We start from the raw sequence: 19848 nt of genomic DNA, 5'->3' as shown, positions 1-19848 counted from the left end.
GGCATCGGCGTCAGTGTCGTCGGTGTGCTTGGCGAAGCGGCCCTTCCGGGACGCGTCCTTGATGGTCTGTTCCGGCATCGCCCCAACATCTACCGACGAAACTCTGTGGCTAGGAGTGGGGGCGCGTTGGACTGCGTCAAGTCAAGCTCGATGATTCCGCTGGCGCGGCCACACATCGCATCCGGCACCAGCCCGACCTCCGACGATGATCCCTGTCTGCGTGAAGTCAAGCTCGATGATTCAGCTGTTGTCGGCGTGTGGGAAGCGCGGGAGGTCGGAGCCAAAGAACGGGTACACCATCACATCCACGAACACGAAGTCTAGCTTCACGCCGTCTTTGTCGCCGCCACCCTCACCGCCTTCTTCGCCTTCACCTCCACTCATTTCGGTCACCCCATCCACGCCTTACAAACTGACAACGGCAAGGAGTTCGACAACATCACCATTCGCTCACTTCTCGCCACCCACGGCGCCGTCTTCCGCCTCACGTGTCCATACACTTCTTCACAGAACGGCCGTGCCGAACGGATGCTTCGTACCGTCAACGACTGCGTCCGCACCCTTCTGTTCCACGCCTCCATGCCCCCGCGATTCTAGCCGGATGCTCTCGCCACGACGACTCTCCTCGTCAACATTCGCCCGTGTCATGTGCGTTGGTCCTACATGCCTCATCACCTCCTCTACGGTGCGCCGCCCGCCTATGATGACCTTCGCATCTTCGGCTGCCGGTGTTATCCTAACACTGCTGCCACCGCCGCGCATAAGCTTGCGCCACGCTCTCTCCCTTGTGTGTTTCTCGGCTACCCCGCCAACACCAAGGGCTACCGCTATTACGACCCGGTCTCCCATCGTGTCCTCACTTCCCGGCACGTGTACTTTGACGAGTTGGTTTTTCCGTTTCAGCAGGAACTCTCGGTGACACCTTCGACGACGCCCCCGGCGCGCGCCGGATCTCCTGCGGCAGCGCGCCGACGACTGACCGCGGTGGCGCCCTCTGCGCCGGCCCCGCCTGGCCCCTCGGCATCTCCGTCGCCCCCGGCGCCCCCGTCGCCCGCGGCGCCCCAGTCGCCCGCGACGCCTGAGGCTCCCCCAGCGCCCCCATCGCCCGCGGCGTCTCCCTCGGCCGCCTCCTCATCGGCCGCCTCGTCGCCCGTCTCGCCGCCCGTCGCTGCGGTCCCTGGGCCCATGCTCACCCGAGCACGTGCGGGCGTGCGACGGCCGTCTACACGCTACCACGCCGACCAGTACGTCTGTGCGGCGCTTCGGTCCGCCGCGTCTGCCTTCTGGGCCAGCGGCAACAGCATCCTGCCACACGACGGCGGAGCTCCTCCCAGCCGCCGACCCGGCCTAGCGCCCGGTCCGGCCGGTTTCCCGGCCCGCCACCCGGCGCGCCGCCCGGTTCTCCGCCCGGTCTGCGGCCCGGCCTGCCGCCCGGTCAGACCGGCCCCCGGCCGGCCCACCCGGCCCGCCACCCAGCGCGTCGCCCGGTTCTCCGCCCGGTCTGCCGCCCGGCCTGCCGCCCGGTCAGACCGGCCCCCCGGCCGGCCCGCCCAGCCGCCCGGCCGAACCGGATCCGCGATCGACGCGTCGACCGCTCCTTCGCCGGTGCCCACCTCGGCTCGCGCCGTCTTGCACGACCTGCATTGGTGCGCTGCCATGCAGGAGGAGTACGACGCGCTGCAGCGCAATAGGACCTGGGAGCTCGTTCCCCGGCCCCCTCGCGCCAACGTCATCACCGGCAAATGGGTCTTCAAGCACAATCTCGGCTCCGACGGTACTCTCGAGCGCTACAAGGTGCGCTGGGTCGTGCGCAGCTTTCGGCAGCGCGCTGGCGTCGACTTCACGGATACGTTTGCCCCGGTAATGCGCGTGATTGACGTATTGTCTTTTCGTTGATGCGTGTAGTTGACACGTCCGTTGGGAACCCCAAGAGGAAGGTGTGATGCGCACAGCGGCAAGTTTCCCTCAGTAAGAACCAAGGTTTATCGAACCAGTAGGAGTCAAGAAGCACGTTGAAGGTTGATGGCGGCAAGATGTAGTGCGGCGCAACACCAGGGATTCCGGCGCCAACGTGGAACCTGCACAACACAAACCAAGTACTTTGTCCCAACGAAACAGCGAGGTTGTCTCACCGGCTTGCTGTAACAAAGGATTAGATGTATAGTGTGGAAGATGATTGTTTGCAGAAAACAGTAGAACAAGTATTGCAGTAGATTGTATTTCAGTATAGAGAATTGGACCGGGGTCCACAGTTCACTAGAGGTGTCTCTCCCATAAGATAAATAGCATGTTGGGTGAACAAATTACAGTTGGGCAATTGACAAATAGAGAGGGCATGACCATGCACATACATATTATGATGAGTATTGTGAGATTTAATTGGGCATTACGACAAAGTACATAGACCGCTATCCAGACATGCATCTATGCCTAAAAAGTCCACCTTCGAGGTTATCATCCGAACCCCTCCAGCATTAAGTTGCTAACAACGAGACAATTGCATTAAGTATTACGCGTAATGTAATCAATAACTACATCCTCGGACATAGCATCAATGTTTTATCCCTAGTGGCAACAGCACATCCATAACCTTAGAGGTTTCTGTCACTCCCAGCATTCACGGAGACATGAACCCACTATCGAGCATAAATACTCCCTCTTGGAGTTACTAGCAAAAACTTGGCCGAGCCTCTACTAATAACGGAGAGCATGCAAGATCATAAACAACACATAGACATAAATTGATAATCAACATAACATAGTATTCTCTATCCATCGGATCCCAACAAACACAACATATAGCATTACAGATAGATGATCTTGATCATGTTAGGCAGCTCACAAGATCCGACAATGAAGCATAATGAGGAGAAGACAACCATCTAGCTACTGCTATGGACCCATAGTCCAGGGGTGAACTACTCACACATCACTCCGGAGGCAACCATGGCGGTGTAGAGTCCTCCGGGAGATGATTCCCCTCTCCGGCAGGGTGCCGGAGGCGATCTCCTGAATCCCCCGAGATGGGATTGGCGGCGGCGGTGTCTCTGGAAGGTTTTCCGTATCGTGGCTCTCGGTACTGGGGGTTTCGCGACGAAGGCTATTTGTAGGCGGAAGGGTAGGTCAGGGGGCGTCACGAGGGGCCCAGGAGACAGGTCGGCGCGACCAAGGGTGGGGCCGCGCCGCCCTACCCCCTGGCCACCTCGTCGCCCCACTTCGTTGACTCTTCGGTCTTCTGGAAGCTTCGTGGAAAAATAGGCCCCTGGGCGTTGATTTTGTCCAATTCCGAGAATATTTCCTTACTAGGATTTATGAAACCAAAAACAGCAAAAAACAGCAACTGGCTTTTCGATATCTTGTTAATAGGTTAGTTCGAGAAAATGCACAAATATGACATAAAGTGTGCATAAAACATGTAGATATCATCAATAATGTGGCATGGAACATAAGAAATTATCGATACGTCGGAGACGTATCAGCATCCCCAAGCTTAGTTCCTGCTCGTCCCGAGCGAGTAAACGATAAACAAAGATAATTTCTGGAGTGACATGCCATCATAACCTTGATCATACTATTGTAAAGCATATGAGCTGAGATCAAATCATTCAAAGCAAGTATCTATATTGATATGAGAGATGATAATGCAAGAGTTAGACAAGCTAGAAGTTTTCATGAACTATTGCTTTAAAGACATGCAACCGTACAAAGTTCATTAAAGATGTATTAAGCATTCAGCATAGAAGTTCTATCCTTCATTCCAAGCATCAAGTAAATTTTCACAACATAAAGGATTCAGTCAAGTAAACATAAACATGAACGTCATGAATCAACTGTTTCGAAGTCTACTCAACCGGTGAGCGCAAGCATTTGGTATTAGCACCAGGATGTTATGGCATAAAGAACGTTAATGGGGGTTTGGAAGGCCAAATGGAAGAAAGGCTTGCAAAGCTGTAAATGACCATTAGACAAGAGGAAGCCTTATGATCGATGCTATGCAAGGAGTAGTGATTGCCATGCAACGGATGCACATAGAGCTATATGTGTATGAAAGCTCTCCAATGGAACTATTGGGGGTGCATCCAACTTGGTTGCTCACGAAGACCTAGAGCACTTTTGAGGAGGCTCATCACTGGAATATACAACTCAAGTTCTATAGTGTAAATTCCCCACATAGTTATACTAGTAAAACATGAAAACTCTCTCATATGAATGTAGGTGCTAAACATGAGCACAAATGATGACTATGAATAATGCGGGTGCTAAAACATGAGCACAAGTGTGGATAAAAGATAGTAATGCTGCCCCCTTTTTCTTTATTCTCTTTTTTTTCTTTTTCTTTTTTTTCCTTTTTTTTCTTTCTTTTCATTTTTTTTCTTTCTCTTTTTTTTTCTTTTTTTTTCTTTTTGATGGCCTCCACGGCTCTTTTCATTTTTAGGGGAAACATCCTAATATGACAACACACTTTTTGGTACAAATAACTCATAATGAATGAAACATGATGTATGAAATTGTATGCCTCTGCCAGTGTAGCAGGATGTGCAATGATCTAGCGTAACATGGGTAAACCACACATCAGCTGTATATGATCATGCAAAGCAATATATAAATAATAAATGACAACATGGCATGTAATGTAAAAATGGATGTTGCATGGCAATATATCTCGGAACTGCCTATGGAAATGCTGTGGTAGGTAGGTAGGTATGGTGGCTGTTTTGAGGAGATGTATGGGCTTATGTGTAGGAGAACAAGAGAAAGTTCTCCCACGGGTTTGGATGTACCGGCGAAGTATGCACAATTCTCAATGTGAGAAAAAGGCAATGCACAGTACCGAAGAGGCTAGCAATTTGGATGGTGGAAGTGCCAAAAACCGTAGCTTAACATTAGTCAAAAAGAACTCACAAGCTTATTGCAAACAACTAGCAGGTTCATCATTAAGAGCATGATTAAAATTTACTCCAAGGAGGGCCGTTCACGGTGGCACAAGTACCCCGCTAGCTCCCTCGACCTTCAGCACAACTTAGTTATTACGATGAACTCTCAGACATGGAAAGATATCAAGTCCAACTACGCCTTCAACTATTTAAATAGAGTTTGTAGTACGGCACAAGCTTAAAGACAACAATCCACTACTAATTTTAACTTATTTATCCAGAAAGCCTTACCATCTAAATACCTCAAAACATTTGCAAAGAATCAAGTTATCAAAGCTCAATGTTCTACAAGTATTTTATTATACACTACCACATGCAACATTTCCCGTTTCCAACCATACAATAATTTAACGAAGAAGAAACTTTGCCATGAATATTATGAGTAAAGCCTAAGAACATACTTGTCCATATGCTACAGCGGAGCGTGTCTCTCTCCCACACAATGAATGCTAGGATCCATTTTATTCAAATAAAACAAAAACAAAAACAAACCGACGCTCCAAGCAAAGCACATAAGATGTGATGGAATAAAAATATAGTTTCGGGGAGGAACCCGATAATGTTGTCGATAAAGAAGGGGATGCCTTGGGCATCCCCAAGCTTAAACGCTTGAGTCTTCTTGATATATTCAGGGGTGAACCACCGGGGCATCCCCAAGCTTAGAGCTTTCACTCTCCTTGATCATGTTGTATCATCTCCCTCTCTTGATCCTTGAAAACTTCCTCCACACCAAACTCAAAACAACTCATTAGAGGGTTAGTGCACAATCAAAATATACATGTTCAGAGGTGACATAATCATTCTTAACACTTCTGGACATTTCACAAAGCTACTGAAAGTCAATGGAATCGAAAAATCCATCGAACATATCAAAACAGGCAATGCGAAATAAAAGGCAGAATCTGTCAAAACAGAATAGTTCGTAATGACGAATTTTATTGAGGCACCAGACTTGCTCAAATGAAAATACTAAAATTGAATGAAAATTGCGTACATATCTAAGGATCACTCACGTAAATTTGCATAATTTTCTGAGTTACCTACGAGAGAATTTTGCCCAGATTCATGACAGACAAAGAAATCTGTTTACGCGCAGTAATCCAAATCTAGTATGAACCTTACTATCAACGAATTTACTTGGCACAACAAAACACTAAACTAAGATAAGGAGAGGTTGCTACAGTAGTAAAAACTTCCAAGACACAAAATAAAAACAAAGTACTGTAGTAAAAACATGGGTTGTCTCCCATAAGCGCTTTTCTTTAACGCCTTTCAGCTAGGCGCAGAAAGTGTGTATCAAGTATTATCGAAGGATGGTGCATCTACAGCGGGGCGTGGAGTTTTCTCAACTATGCATTTTATCTTTTCTATGTGAGTTTCAGAGGCTCCCTTTTCATTAGCCTTAGGTTTGCTACTCTCATCAAACAAATCTTCAGGAACAATCCAGTCAAAATTCTTTTCTAGTACCTCGCACATTCCCAAGAGCTTGCAAGGTATTGATGTTTTAATATCCCCCTCATAATTAACTTCATTAGTGTACTTTTGTCTATCTTTTTCCATCTTCTCAAGGGTACTGGCAAAGTTGGTATAAGAGCCTAGCATATTATATTTAGTGAAGACTTTTCTAGCTTCTCTTGCTATTCCCCCAAATTCTTTAAGAAGGGTTTCTAATACAAAATCTTTCTTTTCTCCTTCTTCCATATCACTGAGTGTAAGAAACATATGTTGAATTACAGGATTAAGATTAACAAATCTAGCTTCTAACGTGTGTACTAAAGAAGCAACAGCAATTTCATAAGTAGGAGCAAGTTCTACCAAGTGTCTATCTTCAAAATCTTCAACCGTACTAATATGAGTGAAAAAATCTTCTATATTATCTTTCCCAAGGATAGACCCTCGGCCTACCGGTACATCTTTAAGAACAAACTCAGGAGGAAACATTATGAAATAAGTAAAGTAAATGCAAGTAACTAATTTTTTTGTGTTTTTGATATAGCAAACAGGATAGTAAATAAAGTAAAACTAGCAACTAATTTTTTTGTATTTTGATTTAGTGCAGCAAACAAAGTAGTAAATAAAATAAAGCAAGACAAAAACAAAGTAAAGAGATTGGGATGTGGAGACTCCCCTTGCAGCGTGTCTTGATCTCCCCGGCAACGGCGCCAGAAATTTTGCTTGATGCGCGTGATTGACGTATTGTCTTTTCGTTCAACACGCGTCCGTTGGGAACCCCAAGAGGAAGGTGTGATGCGCACAGCGGCAAGTTTCCCTCAGTAAGAACCAAGGTTTATCGAACCAGTAGGAGTCAAGAAGCACGTTGAAGGTTGATGGCGGCAAGATGTAGTGCGGCGCAACACCAGGGATTCCGGCGCCAACGTGGAACCTGCACAACACAAACCAAGTACTTTGTCCCAACGAAACAGCGAGGTTGTCAATCTCACCGGCTTGCTCGTAACAAAGGATTAGATGTATAGTGTGGAAGATGATTGTTTGCGGAAAACGATAGAACAAGTATTGCGAGTAGATTGTATTTCGAGTATAGAGAATTGGACCGGGGTCCACGGTTCACTAGAGGTGTCTCTCCCATAAGATAAATAGCATGTTGGGTGAACAAATTACGGTTGGGCAATTGACAAATAGAGAGGGCATGACCATGCACATACATATTATGATGAGTATTGTGAGATTTAATTGGGCATTACGACAAAGTACATAGACCGCTATCCGGCATGCATCTATGCCTAAAAAGTCCACCTTCGGGTTATCATCCGAACCCCTCCGGTATTAAGTTGCTAACAACAGACAATTGCATTAAGTATTGCGCGTAATGTAATCAATAACTACATCCTCGGACATAGCATCAATGTTTTATCCCTAGTGGCAACAGCACATCCATAACCTTAGAGGTTTCTGTCACTCCCCCAGTTTCACAGAGACATGAACCCCCTATCGAGCATAAATACTCCCTCTTGGAGTTACTAGCAAAAACTTGGCCAGAGCCTCTACTAATAACGGAGAGCATGCAAGATCATAAACAACACATAGACATAAATTGATAATCAACATAACATAGTATTCTCTATCCATCGGATCCCAACAAACACAACATATAGCATTACAGATAGATGATCTTGATCATGTTAGGCAGCTCACAAGATCCGACAATGAAGCATAATGAGGAGAAGACAACCATCTAGCTACTGCTATGGACCCATAGTCCAGGGGGTGAACTACTCACACATCACTCCGGAGGCGACCATGGCGGTGTAGAGTCCTCCGGGAGATGATTCCCCTCTCCGGCAGGGTGCCGGAGGCGATCTCCTGAATCCCCCGAGATGGGATTGGCAGCGGCGGCGTCTTTGGAAGGTTTTCCGTATCGTGGCTCTCGGTACTGGGGGTTTCGCGATGAAGGCTATTTGTAGGTGGAAGGGTAGGTCAGGGGCGTCACGAGGGGCCCAGGAGACAGGTCAGCGCGGCCAAGGGTGGGGCCGCGACGCCCTACCCCCTGGCCACCTCGTGGCCCCACTTCGTTGACTCTTCGGTCTTCTGGAAGCTTCGTGGCAAAATAGGTGTGATGACCCAGCGTACCACTGCATGGTGTAGTACACAAGTCGTTGACATAACACAAGTGAAACACCGTTCCACTCATATTACATCTCTCAGAGTGGTACAACAGAAACGTATGCGAGTCCAAGGTATGTCTATAGAAGTACACACGAACTGTTTACATAAGATTAATATAGCCTCCTACTTTACAGTGAGGTAAAACTTCAAATAAATCTCCAGAAGAACGACCCGTAGTCTATCTTATTGCTAACTCCGAGTTTAAGAGCTACTAGGCTTGCTATAGAATTCTAGCTACTTAGGTGCTAGGATTAGGGAAAGGTTCCCTTCTATTACTAGTCTAGGTTTCCATTGTAGCTGATCCGAGTTGACTCCATTGACTCATTTGATTGGATTCTTCATCTTGTTGCGGTTGACTCCTTTGTCTTCGAGTTCCACGGAAGTTTCTCCTTTGGTGCCTTGATCTAAGAAGGGGTTCAAACGAGATAGAATGAGTACGAGCGTACTCGAGCAAGTTCATATTAGGAAATAGGTGTATCATGCACTAGCTACAGCCATAGACCGAGAAAGTCATAGGCCAATGCAAGTTTTCATAAACATTTCTTCAAAAGATTTATTTTATTCTGAAAACTATGCCGTCGGTCTTCACGGAGTTGACTAGAACTTCGTGGAGTTCCTTTCTGTCGCGTTCGCGGTTCCCTTCCGGAACAGGAGTGACAGTCACAATTTAGTATCTCTGCGAGAGGTGCGTTACTTTTCCCATAAGAGACCTTATCCTTGTTGCCAGCCGGGCCTCGAGATTCCATCCACACTTCCTTTGGTGTGAGGCCGGGTGTAAGATCCAAGCCCACACCGCCTTCTCCGCTGACTGCAAACCCACCCTTTTGTCCAACCGTACACCCCCGGTAGACTTCCCCCGATAATACGGCTTTACTCACGGTGTACTCCGGACAATCCTTCATAGATCGTAGAGCCATCATCACTAATGGATGGGGATTTAAAAGGCTATCCCAACCTACGGCAGTGCCTCCAACACCCCGCCAGCTCTACCAATCCGTTGGCGTGCAGAAGGAAAAGATACGGCTGGCTTCCCCGAGCCATTATAGATCTCATGGTCAACGCGGTTTGTACGGCGCTAGAATCCTTTGGACGGCATTGGTAATTAATCCTAGGGTGATATAACCCATGCAATGGAACCTCCACCGTATCAACACATACCATGGTTCCATTGTGAAGGAGATATGCCCTAGAGGCAATAATAAAGTGGTTATTATTTATATCTTTATGTTTATGATAAATGTTTATATATCATGCTATAATTGTATTAACAGAAACATTAGTACATGTGTGATATGTAGACAAACAAGAAGTCCCTAGTATGCCTCTTAAACTAGCTTGTTGATTAATGGATGATTAGTTTCATAATCATGAACATTGGATGTTATTAATAACAAGGTTATGTCATTGTATGAATGATATAATGGACACACCCAATTAAGCGTAGCATAAGATCTCGTCATTAAGTTATTTGCTATAAGCTTTCGATACATAGTTACCTAGTCCTTATGACCATGAGATCATGTAAATCACTTATACCGGAAAGGTACTTTGATTACACCAAACACCCCTGCGTAAATGGGTGGCTATAAAGGTGGGATTAAGTATCCAGGAAAGTATGAGTTGAGGCATATGGATCAACGGTGGGATTTGTCCATCCCGATGACGGATAGATATACTCTGGGCCCTCTCGGTGGAATGTCGTCTAATGTCTTGCAAGCATATGAATGAGTTCATAAGAGACCACATACCACGGTACGAGTAAAGAGTACTTGTCGGGAGACGAGGTTGAACAAGGTATAGAGTGATACCGAAGATCAAACCTCGGACAAGTAAAATATCGCGAGACAAAGGGAATTGGTAATGTATGTGAATGGTTCATTCGATCACTAAAGTCATCGTTGAATGTGTGGGAGCCATTATGGATCTCCGAGATCCCGCTATTGGTTATTGGTCGGAGTGAGTACTCAACCATGTCCGCATAGTTCACGAACCGTAGGGTGACACACTTAAAGTTGGATGTTGAAATGGTAGTACTTGAATATGGAATGGAGTTCGAATATTTGTTCGGAGTCCGGATGAGATCCCGGACATCACGAGGAGTTCCGGAATGGTGCGGAGAATAAGATTCATATATAGGATGTCATTTTATGTGAATTAAAATGTCGCGGAAGGTTCTATGGAAGGTTCTAGAAGGTTCTAGAAAAGTCCGGAAGAAACCACCAAGGAAGGTGGAGTCCACATGGGACTCCACCTCCATGGCCGGCCAGCCCTAGGTGGGGAGGAGTCCCAAGTGGACTCCCCCTTAGGGGCGGCCCCCCCCACATGGGAGGTGGAAATCCCACCTTTTGGTGGGAGTCCTAGTTGGGCTAGGTTTCCCCTCTTATGGAAGGTTTTTGTTCGGGTCTTATTCGAAGACTTGGACACCAACACTTGGGGATCCACCTATATAATGAGGGGCCAAGGGAGGGGGCCGGCCACCCCAAGACCACAAGCTGGCCGCCCCCCCTTGAGTGGCCGGCCACCCCCTCCCAAACCCTAGCCGCCCCCTCTCCTCCATATCTCCCGCGTAGCTTAGCGAAGCTCCGCCGGACTTCTTCACCGCCACCGACACCACGCCGTCGTGCTGTCGGATTCAAGAGGAGCTACTACTTCCGCTGCCCGCTGGAACGGGGAGGTGGACGTCGTCTTCATCAACAACCGAACGTGTGACCGAGTACGGAGGGGCTGCCCGTTCGTGGCGCCGGAACCGATCGTGATCAAGATCTTCTACGCGCTTTTGCAAGCGGCAAGTGATCGTCTACCGCAGCAACAAGAGCCTCATCTTGTAGGCTTTGTAATCTCTTCAAGGGTGAGACTCGATACCCCCTCGTTGCTACCGTCTTCTAGATTGCATCTTGGCTTGGATTGCGTGTTCGCCGTAGGAAAATTTTTGTTTTCTATGCAACGTTATCCTACACATTGCCCACCACATAGTCATATTCATAATTGTAAAATAATACTTTGCTTTTCAATGCATGAGTGATAAGTATAGTACTTTGCATATAGTTTGATACAAATAATCAAATGACATGAGCAAGCAATGAACTTGCCTTTCTTGATCGCAAGATTATGCAGGCAAAAGCTTCGATACGTGATAAGTCCAAATGCTGAAATACCATCATCGTCCGGTAAGGACAATGTTCAAAGAACTGGCAAAGATGTTATAATGCATAGTATGAGATGCAATCGTCCCGAGCGTAACTTAACCTCGATGATTAAGATGTATGAGTTGTAAAGATTTCTTTAGGGTTGGTTGCACTTTTAGAATGGTTCTCAAACAAGGTTCTTATTAGGGTTTGGTTATATTAGCATCATAACCAAGTGATATAAGACATCATAACAATCATACACATACGAGAATAGTGATGGAATAATATGTAAAGAACAGGTTGTCAATTTTAAGTTCTACGGGTCATGATTGATGATTACTTATGCTATACTTTAAAATAATATCTTTTGAAGAACATGTTAATAAATAAATAATGAGTATTTCAAAGAAGGATAGGGCTTCTAAGGTTTGATTGACATTTGTACTTTAAAAGAATAACTTTTGAAGAACAGGTTAAAATAAGAATATGAACTACTTTAAATAGGAGCTAAGTGCTATTAGGGTTTACTAATAGGGATGGTTGTCGCTTAAGTAGAAGTGATCTACAGGTAGCAAGTATTAGTAGGTTTATTACTATGGTTTCTCCTAAAGCATCATATCAAAGGATGGTTATCAAGGTGTTGCTATGAGTTAGGGTTTACTATGACTTCATATTTGCTTTACCAAATAAGCTCTAATAGTTTCTAAGCTAAGTGGTTTATCATTTCCTAAGTAAGGTTTAGTTGGATAGGAGCATGTGATGTGATTTGCTACACAAAGTTGATACTAGGGTTTATCATTATGGTTCTACTAGGGTTTAATGGTTGAGGTTGATATTAATGGTATGGTATATAGGAGTGGTGATCAATGGTACTAATTCAATTAACCAATTAGGGTTTATACCTAGGTGATACTAGTGAATCATATAAGTTTTAATTAAGAATAGGAACATGAAATGATAATCTCATGTGACTTGGTTTATGCTAATGGATCATAAGCATGCATTCATTGGTCACATAATATGGTTCTCTATGTAAGGTGAAACTCACATGATCACATGTGATAAACAACTAGGGTTTTAGGGTTTAACATTTTGACATGTTCACATAAAATAATGGGATCCAGATTCTAACTTATAATAAAACTAGGGTTTCTAAATTATGATCCAATTCTTAAAGTAATACTTGGGAGTAGAATTAATTTTATTAAGTACTTGAAATAAAGTTATTAATAATTTTAACATGCTATTAATTTTTAGAGGTTTAAGAATTAAACTAATCACTGTTTAGGGTTTAATTAGAAACTAGGGTTTTATAAGTGTTACTAAGATTTAACTAATTAACTTGTGAATTAGATATGTTTAAATATACAAGTTTTGAATTACCAAAATAACATTAACTTTTAGTATTTTCTTACTTTATTTTATTTAAAGAAAATGGTAAATGGTAATTTGCAAATTAGGGTTTATGAATTACCACTAATATTTAAATAATGATATTATGGTAAAGAAAATTAATCTTAACATTTTACTTAGTTACTGAATAGTTAAAATTTAAATTTGAAACTTCACTAATTATTGAATTCAAATTGCATTTTAAACAATTAGAAAGACATAATTAATAAAGATTAAAAAATAAGTGAATTTTTATTTTGACACACATTTTTGTTTTATATTTTATTTGAATAGAGTTTATTTTTATGAGCATTTTGATATATTATTTGCATTTTTCTGAGTCGAAATGAATTTTATATGATTTTGCAAAGTTTCGAGCAATTCATTGGTTTTTAAATTAAACCTAAAACACTAAACGTACCCATTCGGATATACTCGCGAGTGTCGGACTGGTGGGACCAAGCTACATGTTGGCTGCCCGCTGGCGAAGACCGGGTCAAAAGCTCTCCCCGTCCCACGGCCACGTCACTCTCTCGCCTAAGCCTAATGGTGATGACGCTTTTCCAAAAGGAGCGACGGAGCATCGCCGGCGACATGCTTACGCGGCGAGGTGCTCGGCGAGATCTCGAAACCGAGATACAGAGGGATCTAGGATGCTCAAGTGGTCTCTAAAGATGCGTCGACTCACCCTGAGGATGATGGTGTGCTCGACGGAGGCGTTGATGGTCGGAGATGACGGCAAGTCCATGGATTCCGACGAACCCGAGCGGAAGGGATCGAGTCGATTTCGTTGATAAGAAGCTTCCCCTTCGATTCCTTACGCCGGGAGACTCTCTGGAACACGGCGGTGCTGCTCAGCTACCTCCTGGACCCTGGGGTGGCCTACAACTTCGAATTCATGCTCGACTCCGGCGAGGTACTGTGGAAGATAGCGGGAGATTGAGAGTCTGAGAGAGATTGAGAAAGGGGTCACAAGCTAGCTAGGGTTACGGCGCGTCTGCTCGTGGTTTTATAGCTCCAGAAGAGCTCGGCATCGACGGTAATTCGTCGCCGGCGGCCAGGATACTGCGGCCTTGACGGAGATGTATTTGGGCACGGATCTTGGCGCAATTAGGATAACTCTGGACGTGGAGATCCTTGTGCTGGCCTCTGGCATGATGGATGGCGTCCGGCGGCGTCTCTATCCGCAGCGAGGACGTGGCCGAGCCGCGCCATCGTGCTTGTCGACCGCCGAGGAAGAAGAAGGAGGTGGCTTCTCTCTTCGCACGATTCTTAAAGCGAATCGGTATGGTGGGCTTAGGGCCGGGCTGGTACGTGGAGGTGGTGCTGGGGCTGTGGTCCTGGGCTCGGCCTGACAGGTAAATCTCTCTCCTTTTCTTATTTCTGGTTTCTTTTTATTTTATGTCTCTTTGTTTGAATTCAAACTCAAATTTTGTTTTGATTGCAGGTTTCTAAACTTTTGAATATCAATATAACTTGATAATAATTCTTCTTGTATAATTTTGGTGTTTAAATAAACATTTAGTATTTGATTAAATTTGTGTTGTTTGGAGGCACAAGTTAAAAATGCAAATAGATATGAATTTTAGAGTTTAATTCAATTGCTTTTATCTTTATAAATCAAATCTGTTTAAATGATTTGGAATGTAGAACATGTGCATGGTGAACATATTCTATTTTGCAAATACTTAACCATATTGATTATTCACATATAATTTAGGTATGACTAGGGTTTAACAAATGGAAGAATGTATGCAATTGGTTCATGATTTTATGTGGAGATTTGTTTCTAATGGTTTAACAAAATGGTTGGATCAACTCTATATTCACTACTCTTGCTTAAGAAATTCTGGCTTGAACTTCTCAATATAATTCCCAAGCTTATCATTAGTCAATTTACTTATTAAGGTGATGCTACTTTATAAATACCATTCATTTGGTTCACTTAGGCAAAGTATTTGAATTGCAAAGTAGAATAGGATCTTGGTTTCATCCTACTCACCAAATGGTATTTAATACTAAGTATCTATAACTTGGTTTATACCTGTGATCCATGATACACAAGTTAGGACATGTTATTTTATGTGTAGCTAACCTATGTGAAAGGACTAGGGTTTTCCTCCTCACTTAGGTAGAATTATTATATCAAGGCAATGTTAGGTTTGTCTCAAGTGTTTGAATATGCAAGGTTTAATTACAATATCATTACTACTCTATACAAGGCATGAGTATTGGTCTGGATTAACTACTAATGAGTTACTTATTATTTCATGAGAAGAATGAGATCTATACCTCACATATATAGGTTCATCTTATCATCTCAACTTATAAAGTAAGATCATGCGAGTAGACATGATCCACTTAATTCTCACTACTCTCTCTTCTTTAATCTTTCTCTCTTCACACTCACTTGGATTCTAAGGATTTATGATCATCACCCAATTTGTAATGATCAAAGTATGGCTTTCTAATAATTCATTAGTGAATCATGGTTCTCTCTCCAAGATCAAGTATTGGTCCATATACTTGAGTATACCTCTTTAGGTTGAGCTCTTCGAAAAGGTAGGGTTCCTCTAGGGTGTATGATCATTACCAAGTTGTAATGATCACAATACTTGCCTCTCTATATTTACTAGAAGAATAGGTTCGTGTTTACCATCAAGTGTGAGCTAGGTCAAGTAAGGTTTAATACTTGACTTGTACTCCTTATAGCATTGATTAGTATTAATGGTTTACCTCAATTAAACATGGTTTGAATATTAACATGTGTCTCTGCTCAATAAATGGTATAATCATAATAAAAGGATCCTCTCCTTTCTCTGAGGTTTAATAGGAAGGAGTTGAGAAACAAGGTTGGAATGGTCAAGGTTTAATGAAGAATGACTATGAGTATCCTTGACTTGGTTCAAGTGTTGTAGTTGAAAAGCTATACCATGTGACTCATGGTAGGAACATTTATTTAATAGAAGACATGGATAAGATAAGTAAAGTATAGTTTCTTCATTAATGGTGTTCTTTGATTTATAGTTGAATAATTATTCATGTGTTGTTGTAAGGAATGTCATGTTGAGATCCTTTATAAGATCTTGTAGTTGATCCTTACTTAAGGTGTTGTTTGTTGGAATTCTACTACAATTTGATCTAGCCCATAGATCAAATCATCTCTACCCAAAACAAGGTTTTAGCAAAGATCACAGTGAAGTTTATAGCGCTTGATTTGATGATCTACTTCAGTTCCAGCAAGTCAAGTGAAACTTCGGTCTTCGTGGTAAGTTTTATTTGAAGCGCGAAAATTCCCCGGATTTTCTATGCACGAATGCAATGCACACTTCGGTGTTCTCTCATTTTGTTGCCTCTAAACCTGGGATATTACAATAGGCCCCCGGGCGTTGATTTCGTCCAATTCCGAGAATATTTCCTTACTAGGATTTCTGAAACCAAAAACAGCGAGAAAACAGACAAGCGGCTCTTCGGCATCTTGTTAATAGGTTAGTTCCAGAAAATGCACAAATATGACATAAAGTGTGCATAAAACATGTAGATATCATCAATAATGTGGCATGGAACATAAGAAATTATCGATACGTCGAAGACGTATCACCTGGTCGTCAAACCGGGCACGATCCGCACGGTGTTGCACCTCGCCGCCTCTCGCGCGTGGCCGGTGCATCAGATGGACGTCTCCAACGCCTTCCTTCATGGCCATTTGCAGGAGCAGGTGTACTGTCAGCAGCCCATCGGCTTCGTCGACACCGAGCGCCCCGATGACGTGTGCTTGCTCTCTCGGTCCCTGTATGGACTGAAGCAAGCACCCCGCGCCTGGTACCAGCGCATCGCCGGCTTCCTGCATCAGCTTGGCTTCCGCTCCACGCGCTCCGATGCGTCGTTGTTCGTCTACCGGACCGGCAACGACATGGCATACCTGCTGCTGTACGTCGACGACATCATCCTGACGGCCTCCACCGCTCGTCTTCTTCGACGGCTCACCGACGGTCTTCGCGCTGAGTTCGCGTTGAAGGATCTTGGCCCGCTCCACTACTTCCTCGGCATCGAGGTTGTCCGGCGTGCGGACGGGTTCTTCCTTCATCGGCGGAAGTATGCCCACGAGCTTCTCGAGCGTGCAGGGATGCTTAACTGCAACCCTGCGCCTACTCCTGTTGACACGAAGGCCAAGCTCTTCGCCAGTGATGGGTCGCTGGCGTCGGACGCGCCGTTCTACCGCTCCATCGTCGGTGCTCTCCAGTACTTGACGTTGACGCGCCCGAGCTCCAGTACGCCGTGCAGCAGGTGTGCTTGCACATGCATGCTCCTCGGGATGCTCATTGGGCCACGGTGAAGCCGATTCTCCGCTACGTCTGTGGTACCATGGGCTACGGCTTGTCGTTGCATGCTTCGCCCTCGACGTCGACTGACCTCGTCGCCTACTCGGACGCGGACTGGGCGGGTTGCCCGGATACGCGCCGCTCCACCAGCGGCTAGTGCGTCTACCTCGGCTCGTCGCTCGTCTCTTGGTCCTCCAAGAGGCAGCCCACCGTGTCTCGCTCTAGTGCTGAGGCCGAGTACCGCGCCGTGGCTAATGCTGTGGCTGAGTGCACATGGCTTCGTCAGCTTCTGTCTGAGCTCTCTTGTCCTGTTGACAAGGCTACGGTGGTCTTCTGCGACAACGTGTCGGCTGTCTACCTCTCCGTCAACCCCGTTCATCATCGGCGCACCAAGCATATCGAGTTGGACATCCACTTTGTTCGTGAGCAAGTTGCCCTCAGTCGCGTTTGAGTTCTTCACGTACCGACGTCTCAGCAGTTTGCCGATATCATGACGAAGGGATTGCCATCCACGACTTTTCCTGAGTTTCGCTCCAGTCTATGTGTCGGTGCCGACCCTTCGACTGCGGGGGGGGGGGTGTTGAGTAACATATTGTATAGGTATAGGTCCCCGTGTTTTCTCAGGGTTGTACCTGTAATTGTATATGTGTCCGCCTATATATACATGAGCAGCCGGCCCTATTGGTGTTGTGCAATCTCCAATACCTTTCTACGAGAGCACCACTCAAGGGATCACCATCCTTCCCATATGCGGCATTGATGGCATTGGAAAAACCACCTTAGCGAGATTAGTTTTTAATGATTCTGAGTTCAAAGAATACTCTAAGGTTTGGGTCTATGTGTCCCAGAAATTTGAACTGAAAAAGATTGGCAACACCATAATATCACAACTATCACTGTGGAGAGTCAAATATCTGATGATTTGCATAGTATTCATATTCATCTTTTAGGGCTGTTTACTGGTAAGAGGATCCTGATCATTTTGGATGACCTATGGGAGAGGAATCCTTCTCAACTACAAGAATTGAAAGCATGCTAAAGCAGAGTGAGGGGAGCAAGGTGCTGGTTGTGGTTACCACACGCGAAAACCGCATTGCAAAAGAAATTGGCATTGTTGATTCATTCAAATTACCTCCCTTGTCAGATCAAATGTGCTGGGATATACTAAAGATGAAAAGTATGTTTGAAAAAAGGCAGGACAGAGAGCGCTTGGAGCCTATTGGGAAGGAAATTGCAAAAAAGTGCGGAGGTGTGGCTTTAGCTGCTCAATCACTTGGACACATGTTGAAATTTAAAACATATGATGTGGAATTCCATCAGATCCAACCATATCTGGAATCTATCTGCGTCCAAGGAAACATCGTCTACAAATGAAGTGCTTGCATCCTTGTTGTTAAGCTATAACCTCATGCCTCCACACTTGAAGTTATGCTTTTCTTATTGTGCAATCTTTCCAAAAGGACACCGCATGATTAGTGATGAACTCATTCATCAATGGATTGCTCTTGGATTCATGGAGCCATCTAGTACATTCTCTACCTGGCAGCTCAGTGAGAGTTATATTACGAAGCTTCTGGATATGTCATTTCTTCAACATTCAAAGGTGAGTTACTGTTACACAAGACCTACACAACTAAGTGTCGTCTTATTTCATTCAAATAATGTTTTTTCATATTGATGGGGAGAGTATTTTTTTGCGAAACCTTTCCATGCATTATGTTGGAGTAACCACTTTACTACTTCTGTTTTTAAATGGCTGATATTTAAAAATATACATGTGTCATTGCAATCTTTGATCATGTTTCTATGTAGAGACTATAAATATTTTAAAATGTAAATGCGAAATACTAAACACTTGACATTTTCTCTTTGATTACTTGAGGTTTGTATTTATTGACTGCATATCATTATTTTTTTACTCATAGGATAAATATTGCATGATGCAAATATTGTAGAGCCTCGTTGACTCTGACTCCAGCTCTGCGATTCCAACTCATCTTCCCCACGCACGGTTTTGTTTATTATTAGTGTGTTGTTATTATTATTTATCTATTTTTGCTCGAGGAACAGTTCGTGTTTTTGAGTTTCGTATACCCGAGGTAGTCAAATCTGTTTCATCGTGGTTCTGTTAATCTCGAATCCTTACATTAAGTTTGTGTTGTTAATGGGTTTTTTAACAACTTAAATGTGTTCTTACCTGTGTGTCGTTGCAAAACAGTAGGAAATAGTGGCTTTGATTTCTCTCCGTGTTGCTGCATCCATGTCTCCGGTAGTTATAGTCTTGTTGGAAACACGAACGGATTTGAATTGCTACGGCATCTTGAGCCACTTCCAAAATTTTAAATATCTTATGGAGAGAGACATAATATTTTACTCGGTCTCGTTAATTTGCTGCACCTCATCATCAATTGTCGATGGAACCTACTACCCGTATACCACTATTCCTCA

The 19848-nt window shown here is 44.4% G+C and overlaps 1 pseudogene; it reads left to right on the top strand.

Moving 5' to 3' along the window:
- The first annotated feature begins 1185 nt into the window (after nt 1-1185).
- On the top strand, nt 1186-19401 carry LOC124696511 (annotated as a pseudogene).
- The last annotated feature ends 447 nt before the right edge of the window (nt 19402-19848 follow it).

Source organism: Lolium rigidum, chromosome 3, assembly GCF_022539505.1.
Source record: "Lolium rigidum isolate FL_2022 chromosome 3, APGP_CSIRO_Lrig_0.1, whole genome shotgun sequence".
Lineage (NCBI taxonomy): Eukaryota > Viridiplantae > Streptophyta > Magnoliopsida > Poales > Poaceae > Lolium > Lolium rigidum.
This window is presented reverse-complemented; position numbering and strand designations above follow the sequence as displayed.